Consider the following 22,500-nt stretch of genomic DNA (forward strand, 5'->3'; position numbering starts at 1 on the left):
AAATGCCTATTACTACAGTTACCCTAGTTACTATGCCCAAGGTATTCAGGAACACTACCAGAGTAACCATTGCTATTGGTGTCAAGATGGAAACCGATGCTTTCCAAATCACAATTCAAGGAATTACCCTGAAAATACCTACATCTCATGTTGGTACGCTCCAAAACAGCAAAATCACAAATTCTTCAATCAGAACATGAATTACTATCATTACTAATTGTACCATCAGTAAAACAGACGAAACTAACAGAAAACAAAATGAAAGAATAAATCATAAACATAAACATAGAGATAAAATTATAAAAATACTTCAACAAAATCAAAATTATAGAAAGATAAATGACGAAAATAAAAGAAAAAAGAAAAATAGAAAACAAATATTGAAGAAAAATAGTTACAAAATACATAAAAACGTTAAAGAAAAACTTGGTAAAATAAAACTAAAGACATAATAAAAATAAAAATCAGATGAAAAAAAATCCCCTCAGCTGAATAAAATACCCCAGTGACCCATGTAGGGAACTGGCCAATAAACAACACAGATGCTTAAGTATACTACAACATACCTCACATTTCTTTTGGTGTTATCATGATGGCTATTATTATTTATTATCTTATTACACACTATTATGACACCTGAGCATCATTCCAAGTTACCTCTGGTTATCCTGATCATGACTGAATTACATGTATTAATGTGATCATCACTTATTATCATCATATTGAACCCTTATTATTGTCATCAACAAATTTTCAAGCTTAATCTGTCACATTCTCAAAATCATTCTGGACAGCACCATGCAAGTCTTAATTTTGACTTATGGATCATTGTTTCCAATACATTTGTCAGGATTGAAATGCTGGCTATTACTAGGGCCTTTACAAGCCGGGGACCAGCCTGTACTTTCTTCCAGGACCCAAGAGCTAAGAAGGGCACCACAGTAGCCATACATCTATTGCCCCTCTAGAACACACTTTCTACTACCCCCAATCCAACATACTTTCATTTACATACAGAAACATCTCTATACTTATTACACCACAATTACTTCTTTTAATTATTGTTGTAGGCCTACTGTAGTTGTATAGACTAGACATTATACCCTCAATTGTGAGAAAAAACTTGGCCTGGCTCAGGGTCTTTTAAGACTTCTTGTACTGCCTTCCGAGAAACCCTTGGTATAATTAGGGAGATAGTGACAGAATATGCTGTCAGTCTGTCACTTTCTCGTTCTTAGCATTACCCAGGAGCACCACTCAGAAGTCAAATAGCAATGGGTTTTCCTTCAACCTGATTTTGAATCTCATCATGAGCTTTTCTCACTCTTCTTTGGTAAGAGATAGAATGATGAGCTGCTGTAAGACTTTGAAAAGGGATTCATAGTAGGAAATCTAACCCTATTTCAGACATGGCTGTTGTTGTTGTAGTTCCCTAGACTGCCTGGCCAAGCAATCCCACCTCACTGAGGATCACCACAGCTGGAATGAGGATTTCCCCACAAGTCTTTTATAGTGTATATTGTGTTATTGGCATGTACAATGAACTCTTCCATAGCATGTTGGCAGCAAACCACCAGCTCTTACGCAGGTGGCACCAAGTGAAGTGTTGTGATGCAGTCATTCAGCCTCTCCTGGTAGCTTACAAGAGCTGGATGGTGGCTGCACTGCAATCTGGCCAGTTGAGCAAGAGAGGATTCAGAGGGATGAATACCAAGGGCTCTGGCATGCAGCAATGTACTGTCTTTATTTTTTGATGGAACAGAGTGATTATGGATGTACTTCTGGAGGATGGGGTTTGTGGAGGAAGAGGAGAGTATTTGTATATAATTTTAATGTATCTTGGCATGTGTTGGTGTTCTTCTATATAGTGTAATGGGTATGCTGTTTGTTGAGGCTGCAGCAAGTGTCTTTGTCCCTCTCATGTCAGGTGATCTTCGAAATTCGGGACTTCTGTTTCATGGTGTAAATGGTCTGGGGTATTTTGTGCAGCAGCCTGTAATTGTCTTTAGAGCTTTGTTTTGTATGGTCTGTGGTGTGTCCTGGTGTGGCAGCATCTGCATCATGGGACCACTCCCCAACCCCAAGAATTGGGGGTCAAACAACCACAGCACACCCACTGCCACCAGCTCTTACGCAGGTGGCACCAATCCCTGGGAGCAGCTTTGGTTACCAATATCTCTCAGGCATGGTTGCTGACATTATACTTCCAATACTTTTTAGTTGCCTATTAAGGCAGTGGGCGAGATGTAGGGATGATCTGTCATCCAGTAGGAACAAAGGCTTAGGCACCTTAACTTACACTCTCTGGAAAGACACAGTGCGGGGTGATCTAATAGAGGTATTCAAGTGGATCAAAGGCTTTAACAAGGGTGATGCAAACAAGGTCATCATATTAAAACAACGGGGCAGGACTCGCAGTAATAGACTTAAACTGGACAAATTTATATTTAAGAAGGAAATAGGCAATAACTGGTTTACTAATAGGGTGGTCGACGAATGGAATAGACTTAATAACCATGTAGTAAGCGCTTAAACTATCAGTTGTTTTAAAATGATAAGACAGCTTAATGGATGTGGATGACAGGTGGTGATGGATACGGAAGTGCCTAGCGTAGGCCTTATAGTTTCTTGCAGTCTCCTTCATTATTATGTTATTTTCTTACGTTAAGTGGGAGGAAGGGAGTGGATAGGAGTGGAGTATGTGGTGAGGTAATGTGTGGGAGTGGATTTTATGCCTGTTTTTTAGCTACCTCCCTTGTAAGTAAAAAGCCTTTGGTATATTATGTATGTTCACAGAAGGCGAAATAAGAGGGAGAGAACAGAGTGGATGGGACTGAAACATGTTGGGGATGGAAATAGTGGGAGTGATTTTTATACCATTGTTTTTTGGCTACCTCCTTTGTACATACATATACCAAGGCTTTTTCCCCCTTACAAGGGAGGTAGCCAAAAAGGGAAAGGCATAAAAACACTCCCACCCATTTCATCCCTACATACACTCCACACAACTCCCACCCTCCCTCTCATCTGAGCACCTCCTGGATGACGGGTCATCCCTGCACCCTGCCCACCGCCCTGGGTCAGAAGCAGTGTCGCAAGACACAGCACATCCACAGCAAGGCCGCTTCATTTAATCCTTTGTAAGGGGGAAAAAGGCTTTGGTGTATGTATGTATATTATATATGTATCAAGACAAAGGGACATGTGGTGGGCATTCTTAACGACCTCATCCCGAGTATACTGTAAGTACTTCTGCACAGGCAATGACCCTTCATATTTCCAGTGCAACAGAACTGTTGCCACAGCTGGAGTAAAGATACAAGATGCTGGAAGGTTTGCATCAGTGGCTATACTCTAATTTTGATTACCTCAACAAAAACTGAAAGTCAAGTTTAAAAAAATATTCTTTATTGAACACTGTATTCACAACACATCTCAAAACCTCTCAATAAACCTTAGTGTGTGAGTGAAGAAGCCAGTATCCATTGGTTCATCATCACAATTGCAAGGATATCCACATTCATGAACAAACACCACAGCTCGGATAGAGAACCAGTTAACAAAACAATTAACAAGAAAACTGGTCAATTTTCACTCATCACACATACCACCTACACATACACACAGCTCAATCCGCACATTATTCTAAATGCAAAAAACAAGATCAATGGATTCCTTTTAATTAAACCTTGAAGACAAGTGTCGCACCTGGTGGAATATCTGGTGGGGCACCTCGTTTCCCATACCTGAAACAAAGCAATTTAACGGATCACTAATACATGTAATACATATACCAAGGCTTTTTCCCCCTTACTAGGGAGGTAGCCAAAAAGAAAAAGGCATAAAATCATTCCCACTCATTCCATCCCCGAAACACTCCACACCCCTCCACCCTCCCTCCCATCTTAGCTATTATTATAATTTATTTTTGTTTTATTTATTCATCATTATTATAATTGTTCCGCATCCGACCTAGTTATGGACTAAAAAGTTTCCTGTCGGCATGCTCTTCCTTTGTAATCCTTTGTAATATATATATATATATATATATACATATATATATATATATATTATATATAGATATATATATATATATATATATATATTACACATGTATGTGTTTGTGTATATATAATGAACATTCGTATATATGAAAAAATCCCACTGTCGGAGAAAGTAAACGGACGAAGAATAGAATTAACTGTATATTTCGACCCTTTTCTGTGGTCCTCTTCAGCTGCTTAACCCATTAAACTCCGATGACAAGATGTCTTGTCTTTTGGTCAAATAAAACAAAAAATTATAAAACACCAAAATGTTTGATCCAACACCAGAAAAAAATGACGTCATCCGACCTCGCTTCGCTCGCGAGCTCGCGAGCGAAGCGAGGACTGCTGACGTCATATTTTTCTGGTGTTGGATCAAACATTTTGGTGTTTTATAATTTTTTGTTTTATTTGACCAAATGACAAGACATCTTGTCATCGGAGTTTAATGGGTTAAGAGGACCACAGAGAGTGGTGGAAATATACAGTTAATTCTATTCTTCATCCGTTTACTTTCTCCGACATAGTCCCACTTTGATTCGTATATATGTACAGGTTGGGCGGCAAAATGTGGAACCCACGTATCTCTTGACAAATCTATAAAAACGATCAATTTTGTCCTTAAGTTTTCAGATTTAAACTTAACAAGTCCATACCAATAAAAAAAAAAAAAAATCAAGCCAAATTTTCTTTTGACAAGCGAGCAAAAGACATTGTGTCAGTACCTATTTAGAGACAAAATCGTTCAAAATTGTGCAAGGGAAATACTGCAAGAAGTTCAGCTTCAAGAATTATCCACAAAAGATCCAAATTATTCGGTGGATGAACAAATTCAGATCTCATGGAACAGCAAACAACCTCAACAAGAATGTCAGTCTTCGTAATGGTGCGGAGGTGACAGGGAGAACTCCAGAAAATGTCAATGCCGTAAAAGAGTCACTTGGAGAAAAAAAGAAAGAAAAAAAAATCCTGTCGCAGGGGCGACCAAAAACTAGGAATTTTCCGGTCCACTTTGCAAAGAATTTGTTCTTTCATTACATAAGAATGAAGGAGACTGCAAGAGACCATAAGGCCTACACTAGGCAGTTCCGTGTTACCTCATTGCAGTGGTCAAGAAACATGCCTTGTGTACGCCAGTAAGCGGTAACGTGGCAGATTCTCCCCCACCCCCCTAAGCACTTGATAAAACACCTCAATGAGAATAATTGGAAATACTTTCAACATATTATTGAGGGAGAATCTTTAAAAATGTAAGATTAAGTATCAATTTTGCCCAATATTTTGAAAGAAACAAAAGTGAGAAGATATACTTCAATATGTATTCCAAATCATTGTGTTCGTGCTACAGAATACGTTTTACTCATTTTTGTTTGCCAATGCACTTCCTGTTGCAGGAATTAATTGAATTTATATAAAATAGAAAAGGAAATATCAACAAAACATTACAGGACGGGTTTGCAGAATGTCTGTATTTGTAAGACGGGACGTGACTCGTCATCAATCGAAAAATGACCGATTTCGTGAAATGGACCCTTCACACCTTGAGCTGGACAACGGAGACGTATGTGTACTTTGTGTTTAGGGCAAGGCTGACGGGCCATTGTAGAGACAGACATGTATGCATGCGTGTGTATTCTCGTGTGATTTTATGACTGTGTACGAGTTTGCTATGGAGAGGTGAGTGAACATGAACGCTACTGTCACCACCATCACACACTCACATGCACACACACACGCACACACGCGCACACACACACACACACACACACACACACACACACACACACACACACACACACACACACACACACACACACACACACACACACACACACACACACACACACACACACACACACACACACACACACACACACACACACCCCAACCCAACCGTCCACACCCCTTCTGTCCATCGACGTCTGTCATCTCTCTGTCGAGTTCATCCCTGATGGATCACTGCAGAACCTATCTATCCCATGTGGGATGATACATTCTTTCTCCCTCATCATACTGACTTATTCAATGTGAATATAATTACCTATGATATGAAGTTGAATTGGACGAACTGGGAAAACTGTGTTTGGTAAATTAACCTGAAGTCATCGCAAGTATGTAGTTCGAATATATTGACTAGTCGCCAACACTGAAATGTGACATCAGACCCGTGGAGCTCTGAAGTTCTCCATTATGGAAGAGAGGACATGGGAAATACTACATAAGCAATGATGTAGCACCTGAAGGGGAGCAAACTCAGTGTTACCGTGCATAATAGCAGAAAAAACACTGTTTAACGCAGTATCAAATGTCTAGTTATTCGTTTATATCATGTACTTGTATATACCAGTGTCGACGCACATAGATACACACACACACACACACACACACACACACACACACACAAATATATATATATATAGATAGATAGATAGATAGATGGACAGAGAGATATATAGAGAAATAGAGAGAGATAGAGAGAGAGAGAGAGTGAGGAGAAGATAGGGGAGGAGGAAAGAGGAGATAAAGAGAAGGAAGAGGAGGAAGGCTCAAAAGAAGGGGACTAGAAGGAGCCAGAGTTTAGCCAGAGTATTAGGAAAATACTTTAGCAATTCTTATTTTTAGCCTTCATTCTTAGGCACATATTATATATGTTATACTGGCTACTATTGAATTATTGTATTTATCAGACTAGAAGTAGACATGTTTTGGTAAATACACTTTATTTTATTTTATTTTCTATATATATATATATATATAATATATATGTATGTGTATATATATATATATATATATATATATATATATATATGAGTGGAAGGGCGGTGAGCTAAACACAGAGAACAGTTGGAGTTTTATTCACTGACGTTTTGTCCTTACCAGGACATTCTCAAAGTACATACAGTCTCAGAAAATTAACAGCTTATATGATTCACCCATGCTGTGTTCCTCTCCCTCCATACTCTCATCCGTTTTCAACCCTTCTCATGTGACTACGACTATGCCGCTTCTCCCTCCGTTCTCAATTGTCCTTTTTACCTCCTTGATAACTAGAGTGCCTACTGCTCCTGCTAATTCTATAAACCCTTCCCTATGGTTGATGCAGGGGTGGGAAGTAATGTAGGCTGCCTCCACAATTTTTCTTTTATTTTTCTCTAGACCGTTGTGGAGTAGCTCTATCTTGTTCCAGACTGGAACAAGATAGAGGTACAAGATAGAAGGTCCTGTGCCTCTTTTTTTTTTTTTTTTTTTTTTTTTTTTTTTTTTTTTTTTTTTTTTTTTTTTTTTTTTTTTTTACTATTTAGTCTTTCCTTCCACTCCATGCCTTGATTGGTGATGGATGAGTGGAGATGTGTCGATGTTTTGGTGATTTCATTCGAATTCAGTTGGTGCCTTATTATGGTCAGTAGACTTTTTGGTGGCTAATTAGTCCCAACTTTGGACTTGCAGATGCGGCCACAAATGTTACAAGGGAAGTGTCCTTCTGCATTTTGTGGAGCATGACGCAGAAGACGTCGTTGTTCTGCAGTCTTGTTTAAATATATATATATATATATATATATATATATATATATACATACATATATATATGTATATATATGTATATATATGTATATATATACTATATATATATATATATATATATATATATATATATATATACTGTATATGTATATATATATATATATACTATACACACACACACACACACACACACACAAGTTAGGGATGTGTGCGTTGGAGCCATACAATGGGTCTCATATGAGATATTCTGGAAATCACTGCCTTAGTTGAATGTAATCAACTAGCGGCAGTTATAACAAACACACAAGTCGATTGAGGTACTCAGACGGATAGGGAGGATATTGAGCAATGACCAAGTCCTCAATGTCTGTTTCCTTCGCAAGATTCCAAAGCCCGACCTCGGGCGAGTGAAGAAGTTTACCGAGGTCACGAGCGGGCGAAGTACTTCGAAGGTCTGCAACTTTACGAAGACGAGGGGTTCTTCATGGGCGAAGATTCCCCTTCTTCGACCCAGAAAGGTCCCGAAGACCCTAGGAAGCCCAGATCCGGCAAAGGCCCGGGACCGTGACCTTACTTTTGCAACGGAGAACCTCAGGTCACCGGACCTTCAAAATACGACTATTTAGGATGGTTATACAGGAAGAGTTAATTCTGTGTACCATTATCTAAGGCAGTGGTTCCCAAACTGGAGGTAAATTACCCCCACTGGGCGGGAGTTAGCAAATTTTGGGGGCAATGGAGGGGTGACAAAAAAAGTCAATAAAAACATTGCGGTACCGGCATTAAGAATAATGTTAACTTTGTACGTATGGTTGTAAAGCTGGAAAAAAGTTTGGAAACCACTGATCTAAGAGAAGATTAAATAGTTTGAAACAAAAAAGAGTCACAGGACCTTTGTGGTAGGATGTTTGGGGTCTCCATAGATCAATGCTACGCGAGTCCCTGGACAGGACAAAGAAAGGAACACCACAATGACGAGTGTCTTACTAGACCCATCTCCGTCGCCCTTCACACGGCGGACTCTTCGTCGACGCTACAGCGCCTCATCGGCAGCAGCGGACGCGATCAACGGCTGACAAACAATTGATAGCGGACGGTATCTGATCGGATTTGGGCGCCGTCGTCCTCTCGGGTCCTGATTGCCAGACCTCAGCCGATCGACGGGGGCGGCTAACCTCTCCTTAAGGGCCGAGAGGAAAGGGAACGAAGAAGAAGAAAGAGAAAAATATAAAAAGGGGAGGAGGTGGAGGAGGAAGGTCAACAGAAGAAAGACAAATGAAGAAGGTCTCCGCATATACAAGGCACCTTGGCACACCTCGCACGAAGGGTTAGGTCACTGCTGTCATAGTATGACAGACTCTAAAGTCGTGGGCCTTTCCCCTAAGACTAAGGTTTCCTTAAGTAGGGGACACGCTGTCAGTCCTTAAGTGACTAGAATTGCCTAGTATAAGAAAGAACACAATAAAGTACACATGTAAAAGTCTAGTAGAATTGTCTCGTGGAAAAACGTGTGTGTATATATATATATATATATATATATATATATATATATATATATATATATATATATATATATATATATATATATATATGTATACTTACAGAATAAAATAAAGTGTATTTACCAAAACATCTATCTACTTTTAGTCTAATGAATATAATGATTTGATAATAACCAGTGTAACATATATAACGTGTGCCTAAGAATGAAGGCTAAAAATAAAAATCGCTAAAGTATTTTCCTAATACTCTGGCTAATACTTTTCTTTATCGATTTTTTTTTCGCTAAAGATATGATTTCGTCTTGGTTCGACAACTATCATCTTTAGCAGTGAATATTTCCAACAAAATAGTCACCATTAACTTGATGTAATCAATAGGGAACCATAAACCAACACCCAAAACCCTCTTGATATTGACTGCTAACCTCTGGTCATTAGCTTTAAACGACTATCCATCAGACCCTCACGGGGTACTATCAAGATCCGAGCGAGGCTAGCTTCAAGTTTCCACCTCCATACCTACATGATAAACACTATCACTCAGTCGGCAAGTATCGGGCTCGAAACAGCCACTACACTCTCTGCTGAATTATCAGGCAGGTAAGCTCCGCCCACTCCCATACTCATTCGATCTCTGTGATTGGTTGCCAGAGAAGGGAGCTTGCACGTGACTGGTCGAATAGAGGAACATGGCATGCGTCTCGACCAATGAAGTGTTTATTTCCGGTACTGGCCAGTCTCGTGTTTTGGGATGGTGAGTGATTGGAAACGGGGTGTGGGGGTGGGGGGGGGAGATTCCCATAATCCCTCAGTAATGAAAGCATCCTCTGTTCTTTTTTTCAGAACCAAGAAAGAATCTTCTGTTTGTTCTAGAATCACTCAAGTGTCTGAAGTGTGATATTCGCCCATGAAATCAAAACCTCAGTAGCATCATATTAACCTGATATAATGACATTAAGCCTTGGATGCAGCAGCCTTGATATTAATTGGATAGATAGACACACCTTGCACCATTTTGATTGAAGAATGCAATCATCATTGCGTCATATTTTTTATTTAATTTTTGTTTTGATATGTTGTTGTATATAATGTCTATTTTTATGTTTCTGTTTTCTATTATTATTTTCTATGTATTTTATATGTATTATATACCATATATTTATCATATCATTACCATCTATATCTATATCACTTATCTTGTTTTTTGTATTTTCTTATTTTCTAACATTTTATTTTTCCATATTCTGTATATTCTATAAACAATATATTCGTTATTTCGTTGTAATGTATATTTGCTTTATATATCTTATTGTTTGCATTCTTATCTTTATTTTACATTCTATATATCATATATCATATATGGTTATCATATTATTGTTATTTGTACTTATTTCATCTGTCTTATTTTTGTAGTTTATTGCATTATTTGATATCTATATATATATATATATGTATATATATATATATGTATGTATATATATAAATATATGTATGTATATATATATATATTTGTATTATATATACTATATGTATGTATATATATTATGTATATTATATATACTATATATATGTATATATATGTATACATATATATATATATATATATATTGGTTTGTATGTTTCAAGATTTTATCTTCTAATTTAATCTATTTTAATATTCTGTGTTTTATTATTCTATATACTATATATTCCGTTATTTATTTATTATCTGTATTTGTTTTCTCCTATTTTTACTTTATAAATCATATATTGAATATACTCTATATTTATCATTTCATTATTATTTGTATTTGTTTTATCTAATGTTTCGTATCTTATTTTAATATTTATCTTATTTCTATTATTGTATATTTTTCTATTTTCATTTTCACCTCACTGAGGCGTAGTGTGTGTTTGTTGAGAAGTGTATAGATAACTGCCGGCTTACTGGGTCTTTGTCAGTCCACCGCTGTCGTTAGCGTCACCCAGGGGGCACCGCGTGGAGGTGACTGTCGGAATTTGCTCCCCTTGTTTTGTTTTTTTTTATTATTTTTTTTTATTAACTCACGTTTCATTTTTCATTACAACCGGTTAAATCACTCTGATTTAATCACTTTGTCTTAGGTGATTATAAATAAGGTTAAGTTGCTTCCGGTAAATATCAGAGCTGATGGAGAGTTGACTTTCCTTGACATGGTCAATGTCTTTCCTGTGGATGAGAATGCGATTAGGTACTTTCCGTTGATTGGTTTAGGTGATGGATGTCACCAACCACAGTTGAAGCTTTAAAAGCTGAAAGCTGATGGCCATGACGTGTTTGGTTTGTCACGTTTCATTTTTCGTTACAACCGGTTAAACTACTCTGATTTAATCACTGTCTTAGGTGGTTATGAATAAGGTCAAATGGTTTCCGGTAACCGGTAACTATCTTAAGTGAAGGATGGCTGATTAGATACTTTCTGTTAACATGCTTATATGATGGATGTCATCCGTTTTCAGCCATGTCGAAGGAGAGCCTGCTGACGTCCCAAATAAGTAGATGTCACGACCAAAATAAGGATTGACATGAAATGTGTCATCCACAGTTGAAGCATTAGGAGTTGAAAGCTGATGGCCAAGTCTTGTTTGATTCTGAAGAGAATTGCGATGAGGAATGGCAGTCTTTTGGTTGTCTCTAGTTGCTTGTCATCGGGTTTGTCCTGTACAACGCAACTGTTGGACTGTGATAGTAGATGACATAAGGTAAGGAACCTTAACACTTGAGTGAATCTGATGACGTCTTTAAAATCGACGTTATTTCTAATGTTCTCTTCAGCTTGTAGTGGTTGCCTGTCATCAGGTTTGTCCTGTACAACACAGCTGTTGGACTGTGATAGCAGATGACACATAGTAATGCACTTTAACACCTGAGTAAACTTGATGGTGTCTTTAAAACTGACGTTATTTCTAATGTTTACATCAGTGTGTAGCTGTTGCTTGTTATCGACTGTGTCCTGTGGAGCATAGATGTTGGACTGTGTTATGAGATGACTCATGGTAACGAACCTTAATACCTGAGTGAAATTGATGATATTTTTTAAATTGATATCATTTCCGGTGTTCAAATCAGCGTGTTGTGGTTGTTTGTCGTTGATTGTGTTCTGGGCCAGGCAATTGTTGGTCTTTGATGTGAGATGACTCATGGGAAGGAGCTTTACCATCTCAGTGTCTTCCCTGTCCATCTTAGCTTTTGTTAGTTTCCAGTTAGTCTCAAGAGGTGACTTTAGGCTTTTTACTGGAATATTTCTAGGTAGCCAATGTTTACGCCTCTACAGAAACTTGAACTTGGAATTTGAATCCAATTGCAGTGGATCAATCGTATGTTCATTTTGACTCTCAGTTTGGTTATCATTTACCTTTACATTAACATGAGTTCTTTTTTTGTATGTATCTCTAACCGATTTGATATTCTTTCTAATACTGTCGGTAAGAAGTGAAACCCTTGTTTTGTTTGCTGCAGGAAGTAAACCGGTTGGTACTGATTTTTCCTCCGATTCTACAGTCCAAGGAATACTTTCCATTTTAGCCCTTTTCGTTCTTAGCATTGCACGGGATAGATTTTGACCCACTGCTTTCCTCTTCAATGCTTTCAGTCCTTCATTTGGCTCCAAGTCTTTTGTTAGGTCTAGACACTCCATTCTAGAAGCTTCTTCTTTACCGGTTTGTTGCCTCTTTCCTAAACAGTTTACCATGCTTTCCTTAGATGATGGTAAACAGAATTAACTCTTTCTGTTAGAACTATCCTTAATTGTCGAAACTTGGCCCTATGAGTCTTCAGACTGAAATCTTTCAGAGTTCTGACGACTAGTACAATGAGCTACTTTGGAAGCGCCTAAACCTTTTAGACAATCCTTATCTTTCAGCTTAACTTGAACCTTCCGGACATTCTCCATAATTCTCTTCTTCATCTGTTTTAACTATCCCTTGATACGGCCGAAGAACATATGATTCATGTGTTCAGGTCCTCTAGATTGAACACTAGATTGGCAGAACATAAAAGGTCAATTAGGTATGGGCAAGAAAATTCGGCTGTATTTCTTCATGTCAAAAATAAGAATCACTCTTTCGACTGGGGTAAGGCCAGATTAGTGTTCAAGTCCCACTGCGGTTTCAGGAGGAAAATAGTCGAATCAGCATTAATTGAGGAATGCCCTAATATTAATATTTCTAAAGGGCAGTGGACACCTGACATAATCTCACGCGCAGCAGTAAACAAGTTGGTGCGGACGCTACATCCTCCCCTCTCCTCACCTCCTCCCTCCTCCGCCACCCCAGTTTGCCCCGCGCCTGAGTGAGGTCAACTGTCCACATCTCTTCTTACTGTAGTTTATAAGTCCCCTCTGTTCTCTATCTTATGTACTTTCCTGAAGAGGGCTACAGTTGATAGCCGAAATATAGGATTTTTCTTTATTCGAAGTTTATTCTTTCTCCGACTGTGGGTTCCTGTGTGTAATTTACAAATGTGCTACTACATTTCTGTTTATATATATGTATATACATATATATGTATGTATATATATATATATACACGTACACACAGACACACACATGCACGATTACACATACACACACACACACACATACACACACACACACACACACACACACACACACACACACACACACACACACACACACACACACACACACACACACACACACACACACACACATATATATATATATATATATATATATATATATATATATATATATATATATATATATATATATTGTACGACACTGAATGGGTCCCAGTGTTTAGAGATACGTTTTATCAACCACAATGCACTTTAATTCTAAGCCATATTGGCGCATGCAGAAATTGTAACGAGGGACGCCCAAGGACTCGAACCCATGCGGCGAGAACGTTACAAGTGCGAATTGACTTAAACCAATACACCATCATGAGCTATAAGTTAAGCGCAATTTTTCATATATATATCTGTATGCTCGAGTTCATACACATACACGAAAGTTTGCGTTCAACCCAGCTCCACTATGATAATGCATATGGTAAGTGTACGAACGCGGGAAGTATTTTGTACGACATTGAATGGGTCCCAGTGTTAAGAGATACGTTTAATCAACCACAATGAACTTTAATAAGTTACAAGTGCCGAGTGACTTAAACTCAACTCTCCATCAGCTATGATATTTACCACCATCAAGAGAACTATAAGTTAAGCGCAAGTTTTCTTATATATATCTGTATGCTCGAGTTCATACACATACACGAAAATTTGCGTTCGTACAAAATACTTCCAGCGCTTCCTCTTCGGCTCCTCCTCCTTCCAGAATCGAGGTATTGATTCCTTCGCCTCACCTTTCTCTAGCAGTTCTTCTTTTTCTCTTATTTTTCTCTTTTTCACTCCTTCCTCTTCCCCTTTTTTATTTTTCTCTTTCCTCGTTTTCATTACTTGCCTCTCAGCCGTTAAGGAGAGGCAATCGTTCCCGTCAGTTAGCTGTGGGAAAAAAAAAAAAAATCTTAATGTTTTGGCTAATTTTCTTCTTCTCTCCTATTCATCCGTTGTTTGAACCCAAGGAGGAGTGAGGAGGATATAAGTGGGGTGTGAGATTATCTGCTCAAAAAGAAAATAATAACAAGAATAATTAAGTCATTCCAAGAACTAGTAAATAACGTTGCATGCGTGTAGATTATATTTCTATCAGCCATGCTAAACCGTTTTCTAATGAGATATGAATAACAAATATATAAAAAGAAAGAATACATAATTTCATACATAAGAACAAAAAAAGTTGGGGGAAACTTAAAGGTCTGCTGGAAGAAGAAAGGGAACGTCATATGAGGTAGTTAGGGAACCACAGCAATTGACGAATAGAGTCACCTGGCGACAGATGCAATCAACACACAAGTCGATTGAGGTACTCAGGCGGACAGGGAGAATGTTGAGCATAGACCCAATCCTGAATGTCGCGTTTCCTTCACAAGATTCCTACCCCGACTTTAGGAGGGTAAGGAAGTTTAGCGGAGTCATGGTCGGGCGAAGGACTTGGAAAGTCTTCAGCGTTGCGAAGACGGGGGGGTCTTCATGGGCGAAGATTCCTTTTCTTCGACCCAAAAAGGTCTCGAAGACCCGAAGCAGCCCAGACCCGGCGATGACCAGAGACCTTGAGCTTACCTCCGCAACGGAGAACCTGAGGTCAATAGACCTCCAAGGTTCTTCCGTGAACCGTATGTTCTTGGGCCGTATTAAAGGAGAGATGAAATAGATGAAGAGGAGAATGATCGAGAACTTCCGGTACGTTCAAGTGAAGCTGAACGAGAAGAAGGAACGTCTGAAAGGTTTAGGCACTTCGGTGGCAGCTCACTGTACCATTTGTCGGAGCTCTGAAGGCTTTCAGTCTGAAGACTCGATGGGCCAAGTTTCGACAGGTCAGGATGGCTCTAACAGGAAGAGTTGGTTTTGTTTTCCATCACCTACGGAAAGCACAGGAAGCTGTTCAGAAAAAAGGAAATCAACCGGCAAGGAAGAAGCTTCTAAAACGGAGTGTCTAGAACCAACCGATTACTAGAAGACAAATGAAGGATAGAAAGTATTGAAGAGGAAAATGGCTGTAATGGAAAGTAATCACTGGACTGTGAAATCAGAGGAAAAATCAGTACCAACCGATTTCCTTCCTGCAGCAAAGAAAACAAGAGTTTCAGTTCTTACCGAAAGTATTAGAAAGAACATCAAATCGGTCAGATATAAATACAAAAAAAGAAGAACTCAGGTTAATTTAGAGGTACATGATAGCCAAATTGAAAAGCAAAATGAACATTGCATTGATCCACTGCAATTGAATTCACATTCTAAGTTCAAGTTTCTGTAGTGTAAAAATTGGCTATCTAGATATATCTCAGTAAAAAGCCTAAAATCACCACTTCAGACAAACTGGAAACCAAGAAAAATTAAAATGGACAGTGAAGACACTCAGATGGTAAAACTTACCATGAGTCGTCTTATATCATACTCCAACAATTGCTTTGCACATTTCTTGTTAAACCTTATTTTGGTCGTGACGTATGCTTTCTTGGGGCGTCGGCAGGTCTTCCCACGACATGGCTGATAACGGGTGATATTCATCACCCAAAGCAATGAACGGAAAGCATCTCATCACATTCTCATCCACAGGAAAGACATTGACCATGTCAAGGAAACTCAACTCTCCATCAGCTATGATATTTACCGGAAGCAATTTAACCTTGTTTATAATCACCTAAGATGCAGTGATTAAATCAGAGTGATTTAACAGGAAAGACCTTAACCATGTCAAGGAAATCCAACTCTCCATCAGCTAAAATAGTTACCGGAAGCAAGTTAATTTCATTTGTAATCACCTAAGACACTGATTAAGTCGGAGGTTTAATCGGCTGTAACGAAACAGAAACAATCTAATCTCATTCTCAACCACAGGAAAGACATTGACTATGTCAAGGAAACCCAACCATCCATCACCTAAGATAGTTACCGGAAGCAATTCAGCCTTATATATAATGACCTAAGACAAAGTGATTAAATCAGAGTGGTTTAACCGGTTGTAATGAAAAATGAAACGTGAGTTAATAATAAAAAAAAAAAAAAATTAAGGGGAGCAAATTCCGACTGTCACCTCCACGCGGTGCTCCCTGGGTGACGCTAACGACAGCGGTGGACTGCCAAAGGCCCACCAAGCCGGCAGTTATCTGTACACTTCTCAACAAATGCACAGTACGCCTTAGTGAGGTGAATATGAAAATAGAAAATATACAAAATAGAGATAAGATAGATAATAAAATAAGATACAAAACATTAGAAAAAATAATAATGAAATAATAGATATAGAGTATAGGCAATATATGATATATAAAATAAAGATAAGATAAAAATACATGTAAGGGCGGAGTAGGATGTTTGGGGTCTCCATAGATCAATGCTACGCGAGTCCCTGGACAGGACAAAGAAAGGAACACCTTAATGACGAGTGTCTTACTAACCCGTCTCCGTCGCCATTCACACGGCGGACTCTTCGTAGACGCCGCCGCGCCTCGTCGGTAGTAGCGGACGCGTTCAGCGGCTGACAAACAATTGATAGCGGACGGTATCTGATCGGATTTGGGCGCCGTCGTCCTCTCGAGTCCTGATTGCCAGACCTCAGGCGATCGACGGGGGCGGCTAACCTCTCCTTAAGGGCCGAGAGGAAAGGGAACGAAGAAGAGGAAAGAGAAAAATATAAAATGAGGAGGAGGAGGAGGAAGGTCAACAGAAGAAAGAGAAATGAAGAAGGTCGCCGCATAAACAAGGCACCCTGGTACCCATCGAACGAAGGGTTAGGTCACTGCTGTCATGGTATGACAGACTCTAAAGTCGTGGGCCTTTCCCCTAAGACGAAGGTTTCCTTAAGTAGGGGACGCGTTGTATATATATATATATACATAGAGAATAAAATCAAGTAAAGTGTATTTACCAAAACATCTATCTACTTTTAGTCTGATGAATATGATAATTTGATAATAACCAGTATAACATATATAAAGTGCGTCTAAGAATGAAGGCTAAAAATAAAAATCGCTAAAGTATTTTCCTAATACTCTGGCTAAACCCATTTATACCATTTTGATCATAATAATTTTCTTTATCGATTTTCTTTTTTTCTTTTTTTTTTTTTGTCTGACATTTATCCATTTTTCGCTAAAGATATGATTTCGTCTTGGTTCGACAACTATCATCTTTGGCAGTGAATATTTCCAACAAAATAGTCACCTTTAACTTGATGTAATCAATAGGGAACCATAAACCAACACCCAAAACCCTCTTGATATTGACTGCTAACCTCTGGTCATTAGCTTTAAACGACTATCCATCAGACCCTAACGGAGTACTATCAAGATCCGAGCGAGGCTAGCTTCAATTTCGCACCTACATACCTGCATGATAAACATTATCACTCATTCGACAAGTATCGGGCTCGAAACGGCCACTACACTCTCTGTTGAATTGTCAGGCAGGTAAGCTCCGCCCACTCCCATACTCTTTCGATCTCTGTGATTGGTTGCCAGAGAAGGGAACTTGCACGTGATTGGTCGAATAGAGGAACATGGCATGTGTCTCGACCAATGAAGTGTTTATTTCCGGTACTGGCCAGTCTCGTGTTTTGGAAAGGTGAGTGATTGGAAACGGGGTGTGTGTGTGTGGGGGGGGGGAGATTCCCATAATCCCTCAGCAATGAAAGCATCCTCTCTTTTTTTTTCAAAACCAAGAAAGAATCTTCTGTTTGTTCTAGAATCACTCAAGTGTCTGAATTGCGATATTCGCCCATGAAATCAAAACTTCAGTAGTATCATATTAACCTGAGGTAATGATATTAAGCCTTGGATGCAGCAGCCTTGATATTAATTGGATAGATAGACACACCTTGCACCATTTTTATTAAAGAATGCAAACATCATTGCGTCACATTTTTTATTCAATTCTTGTTTTGATATGTTGTTGTATATAATGTCTATTTTTATGTTTCTGTTTTCTATTATTATTTTCTATTCTATATGTATTATATACTATATATTTACCATATCATTATTCATTACTATCTATATCTATATCTTATTTTTTGTATTTTCTTATTTTCTAACATTTTATTTTTCCATATTCTGTATATTCTATAAACAATATATTCGTTATTTCGTTGTAATGTATATTTGCTTTATATATCTTATTGTTTGCATTCTTATCTTTATTTTATCTTCTATATATCCTATATCATATATGTTTATCATATTATTGTTATTTGTACTCATTTCATCTGTCTTATTTTTGTAGTTTATTGCATTATTTGAAATATATATATATATATATATATATATATATATATATATATATATATATATATATATATATGTATATATATATATATATATATATATATATATATATATATATATATATATATATATATATATATATATATATAAATTGGTTTGTATGTTTCAAGATTTTATCTTATAATTTAATCTATTTTGATTTTCTGTGTATATTTTTCATTTCCTGTTTTATATATTCTATATAAATGAAGAAGTATTGAGAGAAATGGAGACCGATAGGGAATTGATGACAACAATAAGGAAAAGACAGTTGCGATTCTTAGGACATATAATGAGGAGGGAAGGGTTGGAAGAGGTGGTGATGACGGGAATGGTGGAGGGAAGGAGAGCAAGAGGAAAGCAGAGGGAGAAGTATATGGACGGGCTGATGAGGGCGACGGGAAAACAACTCAAACCAGCACAGATGTTACAAGTAACTAGGGACCGTGAACGGTGGCGCTCCATGGTTGCCGAAGTCCAAGAGGATATGGCACGACGGTAAGGTAAGATAATACTATATATTCATTATTTATTTATTATCTGTATTTGTTTTCTCTTATCTTTACTTTATATATCATGTATTGCCTATACTCTATATTCATAATTTCATTATTATTTGTATTTGTTTATCTTATGTTTTGTATCTTATTTTAACGTTATATATGTTACACTGGTTATTATCAAATCATTATATTTATCAGACTAAAAGTAGATAGATGTTTTGGTAAATACACTTTATTTTATTCTGTAAGTATATCTATATATGTATATATATATATATATATATATATATATATATATATATATATATATATATATATATATATATATATATACACATGTTTTTCCACGAGACAATTCTACTAGACTTTTTCAGGTGTACTTTATTCTGTTCTTTCTTATACTAGGCAATTCTAGTCACTTAAGGACTGACAGCGTGTCCCCTACTTAAGGAAACCTTCGTCTTAGGGGAAAGGCCCACGACTTTAGAGTCTGTCATACTATGACAGCAGTGACCTAACCCTTCGTGCTATGTGTTAAAGGGTGCCTTGTTTATGCCGCGACCTTCTTCATTTGTCTTTCTTCTGTTGACCTTCCTCCTCCACCTCCTCCTCTTTTTATATTTCTCTCTTTCCTCTTCTTCGTTCCCTTTCCTCTCGGCCCTTAAGGAGAGGTTAGCCGCCCCCGTCGATCGCCTGAGGTCTGGCAATCAGGACCCGAGAGGACGACGGCGCCCAAATCCGATCAGATACCGTCCGCTATCGATCGTTTGTTAGCCGCTGATCGCGTCCGTTGCTGCCGATGAGGCGCTGTGGCGTCGATGAAGAGTCCGCCGTGTGAAGGGCGACGGAGACGGGTCTAGTAAGACACTTGTCATTGTGATGTTCTTTTCTTTGTCCTGTCCAGGGACTCGCGTAGCATTGATCTATGGAGACCCCAAACATCCTACCACAAAGGTCCTGTGACTATATTTTTTTTTCAAACTATTTAATCTTCCCTTAGATCAGTGGTTTCCAAACTTTTTTCCAGCTTTACAACCATACGTACAAAGTTAACATTATTCTTAATGCCGGTACTGCAATATTTTTATTGATTTTTTTTTTTTTTTGGTCACCCCTCCATTGCTCCCAAAATTTGCTAACTCCCCCCCCCCCCCAGTGGGGGTAATTTACCTCCAGTTTGGGAACCACTGCCTTAGATAATGGTACACAGAATTAACTCTTCCTGTATAACCATCCTAAATAGTCGTATTTTGAAGGTCCGGTGACCTGAGGTTCTCCGTTGCAAAAGTAAGGTCACGGTCCCGGGCCTTTGCCGGATCTGGGCTTCCTAGGGTCTTCGGGACCTTTCTGGGTCGAAGAAGGAGAATCTTCGCCCATGAAGAACCCCTCGTCTTCGTAAAGTTGCAGACCTTCGAAGTACTTCGCCCGCTCGTGACCTCGGTAAACTTCTTCACTCTCCCGAGGTCGGGCTTTGGAATCTTGCGAAGGAAACAGACATTGAGGACTTGGTCATTGCTCAATATCCTCCCTATCCGTCTGAGTACCTCAATCGACTTGTGTGTTTGTTATAACTGCCGCTAGTTGATTACATTCAACTAAGGCAGTGGTTTCAAGAATATCTCATATGAGACCCATTCTATGGCTCCAACGCACACATCCCTAACTTGTGTGTGTGTGTGTGTGTGTGTGTGTGTGTGTGTGTGTGTGTGTGTGTGTGTGTGTGTGTGTGTGTGTGTGTGTGTGTGTGTGTGTGTGTGTGAGTGTAGTATATATATATATACATATACAGTATATATATAAATATATATATATATATATATATATATATATATAGTATATATATACATATATATACATATATATACATATATATATTACAAAGGATTACAAAGGCGGAGGATGCCGACAGGAGACCTTTTGATCCATATCTAGGTCGGATGCAAAAAAAAAAAAAATCATATTAATAATAAATTAAAACTATAATAATGTAAAAATAACAAATAAAATACATAAATAAATGCATAGGTATAGTTGAATAACAAACAAAAAGGTAAATAGTAAATGATTATAAATTGACATATAACTAATAATAAATGAAAATCAGACAGACAAATTATAACAAAACAAAAACAAATAATATAACATAAATTATAATCATTACAGCATCTTACTTTGGTATTTATCTAAATGATTCTTAAAGCTTCGAACTGAACTACATTGCACTACCTGTGCAGGAAGTTTATTCCATTCATTAACTACACGGTTGGCAAAGTTGTTTCTACCTACTTCCAAATTGAATCTATTTCCGGACAGTTTGAGACCATTGTTTCTTGTCTGATTCTCATTCAATGTGAAAATTTGGTCACTTTTGATGTTGTCAATTCCCTTTAAAATCTTAAAGACCTGGATCAAGTCACCTCTGAGTCTACGCTTTTTTAGGGAAAACAGATTCATGTGCTTAAGTCGATTTTCGTATGATTTATTTTTGATATTTGGAATCAGTTTTGTGGCTCGCCGTTGTACTTTTTCCAGCCTGTCAATGACTTTAATGAGATTCGGTGACCATACGGAAACAGCATATTCCAAATGTGGACGAACTAACGATTTATATAGCTTGTTAATGAGTGATGGACTTTTGAAATCAAAAGATCACGCAATCAATCCCAGAATCTTATTTGCTTTCTCAGAGGCTGAAATACACTGCTTGGATGATTTGAGCTCGTTACTGATAATTACACCGAGATCTTTTTCACTATCCACTTTTGTTAACGAATTTCCAAATAACTTGTAATCGTACTTACTGTTATTTTTACCTATGTGCATTACCTTGCATTTACTTGTGTTAAATTTCATTAGCCACTTTTCAGACCATTGCTGTAATTGATCTAAATCTTCTTGAATATCTAATTGGTTTGAGTGATCATTTGCCACTCCGCACAGTTTTGTATCATCAGCAAATTTGGAAACAGTAGATTTTAGTCCATTGTCTATATCATTTATATATACTATGAATAGAAGTGGCCCAAGAACGGAACCCTGAGGAACTCCACTTGCAACATTTTTCC

This window comes from Oratosquilla oratoria, chromosome 8 (assembly GCF_046742065.1).
Source record: "Oratosquilla oratoria isolate Oo_2021 chromosome 8, ASM4674206v1, whole genome shotgun sequence".
Classification (NCBI taxonomy): Eukaryota; Metazoa; Arthropoda; class Malacostraca; order Stomatopoda; family Squillidae; genus Oratosquilla; species Oratosquilla oratoria.